Source organism: Myotis davidii, unplaced genomic scaffold (assembly GCF_000327345.1).
Source record: "Myotis davidii unplaced genomic scaffold, ASM32734v1 scaffold668, whole genome shotgun sequence".
Taxonomy (NCBI): domain Eukaryota; kingdom Metazoa; phylum Chordata; class Mammalia; order Chiroptera; family Vespertilionidae; genus Myotis; species Myotis davidii.
In genome coordinates, this window is record NW_006299394.1 from 1,124,430 (window position 1) to 1,127,226 (window position 2,797).

A 2,797-nucleotide genomic window follows, 5' to 3' on the forward strand; every position below is an offset into this window, starting at 1 on the left:
TGATGGCAGTTTGCAGCTGGCCACTCCCCCCTCAGGGGGGGGGTCCCCACTGGGGTGCCTGGCCAGCCGGGGTGAGGGGCTGATGGTTGTTTTCAGGCTGGCCACATCCTCTTTAGGGTGGGGGATCCCCACTGGGGTGCCTGGCCAGTCTGGGTGAGGGGCTGAGGGCTGTTTTCAGGCTGACCACACTCCCTTCAGGATGGAGGTCCCTGCTGGGGTGCCTGGCCAGCCTGGGTGAGGGGCTGATGGTGGTTTTCAGGCTGGCCACACCCTGGTGACACAAGCTCCCAGCCTCTCCTTTTTTTCTTTTTTTTTCAGCGCCTCCTTGAGCAGAGGCCATGGCCGGCTGGAAGCAGTATCTGGGATTTATTTATCTTCTATAATTTAAACTTTGTAGCCTTGCGCAGAGCCCAGGGCCAGCCAGGGCAGGTGGGAAGCTTGGCTTCCTCCATCACCAGGGGCAACTCAAGCCTCCTGCTTACTCCATCTCCTTGGCCGCCACCATCTTAGTTGGTTTAATTTGCATACTCGCTCCTGATTGGCTGGTGGGTGTAGCGGAGTGGTGGAGTGATGGTTAATTTGCATGTTTCTCTTTTATTAGTATAGATAAGGTGGATAATTATTAAGCACAGTATAACACTTGCTTATGATTATTTTTGCTGTCTAGGAAATAATTTATTGTTAAGAAAAGGTGAATCTCCAATGTATGGTCACAGTTTTAGGTTATAGCATGAAAATAGTGTAGTAAGGCAAACAAGACTTTTCAGAAAGCCCTGCCAGGTGTTCAGTTGGTTGGAGCATCATCCCATACAGCAAAAAGGTTGCAGGTTCCGTCCTGGTCGGGGCACATGCAGAAGGATTGATGTTTCTCTTTCACAGCAATGTTTCTCTCTCTCTCTCTCTCTCTCTCTCTCTCTCTCTCTCTCTCCCTCTCTCTCTCTTTCTCTCTCTCTCCCCTTTTCTCTCTTTCTCTTCCTAAAAAACATGAAGATTAAAACAAACAAAACAAGAATTTTCATGAAATATTTGCTTCTGAGATGAGATGTCTGCTACACAAATTCAAAGAGAACGTCTGGATAGATCCGGGAAGATGGGGGCAATAATGGTCTTTCTCGAGGGTCTCCATCCCAAATGCCCACAGGTCTGCCTGCCCCCGTGAGAGCTCCGTTGCCCTCATTTCTATCAGAGAACATTTTATTCCCAGATACACTGACCAACACTGGCTCTCGTGGTTACTAGTTCCCTCCAGTCGTCCTAACACACCTTTTACAAACAGGTGGGCCTAAGCCACGCTTGAAGTTCAGGCGTGGCAGGTTGCTGTGGCTCCAGGGCACACCCGGCCTGTTCTGGGGCAGAAATAGGTGCCTGCCCACAAAGACGTCAGGGGCATCTACAGCCTTCAGCCCTGAGCACTCTCTGGTCAACCTGAGATTAGCACAGAGTTAAAATCCCAGGCTATGATCTCCTTTTACGCTGCAGCTGGGACAGCAACAAGGCTTATCTCACTGTCCAACTTGGCCATGGCTGCTGGGACTGTGCCTTTAAATAGTCTGACTACCAACAAGATCATAAGAAATGAGTAATAAGATTGCTTAACCATGTCGGTCATGGGCCAGGGCTGGGTTCCATCCACAAGCTGGTAGGATATTGACTTCACTATGTAAAGCATTAAAGCCTCCCAAACAAGGGGTCTATCTGTTGTTCGCTCTATGGGACCCCTTTTATTTGGGTCTGAACATACATATATACACATATGCACATGGGTACATGCTTACCTATCCGCTAACATACATGTACATACACATAAGTATAGATATTGGGAATGTGTAAATACATGCACTTATGTTTTTACACAAATTCTAAGTACAGAACTCAGTGAATTTTCACAAAGTGATTGTACTCAGGTCAGGATTTAGAGGTTAGCACCTCAGAAGCCCAGCCCATATCCCTTCAGTCATACACCCTCTCCCCGTGACATTGATGTTTTATATATATTTAATTTCAGAGAGAAGAAAAGGGAGGGGGGAGAAATGTGAGAGAGGAACATCAATGGGTTGCCTCCCTTACTTGCCCCAAACAGGGGGTGAACCCGCAACCTAGGTATGTGCTCTGATGGGGAATTGAGCCCACAACCTTTTGGTGCATGGGACGATGCTCCAACCACTGAGCAGCCCGGCTGGGGGTGCAGTGTTCCCTCTGACACTGTGGACTAGCTCTGCCTGTGCGGAGATGTATGTGATGAGACCTCACAGCACGCCCTCTTCTGTGTCTGGTGGCTTTGGCTCAACATACTTGGGAGACCACTCACACTGCTTGTTTCCATTATGTAGCCTATTCCACTTCATGAGAATCCCACAATGTATGACTGCCTATCACTCATGAGCATTTGGGCTGCCTCTGCAAGGGGTCATGAACCCTGCTACACGCATGGCTCTTGCAGCCTTTCCATACCTCTGGGTAGGGATCTATTCAACTTCAGTGGAGGCTGCTGCACGTGCTCTGAAGAAGTTGTGTGACGCTGTGTCATCACCAAACGTGTGTGAGACCTCAGACACTCTACCTGCAGCCGACATGGGTGCTGCCCTCCTGTGCGATTGCAGCCATCCCGGGGTGTGCAGTGGAACCTCACGGTGGTTTCTCTGATGATCCAGGATGGAGAGCACCTTGCACCAACTCCTCTGTGGCCAGCCTTGTCTGAGATGCTCTTCATATCCCAGCAGGAGGCAGATCTTCGCTGTCAGATTCTTTGCACACATATCTTGTAGGATGAAGTTTCCTGCCCTTTCCTGGGTGGCAG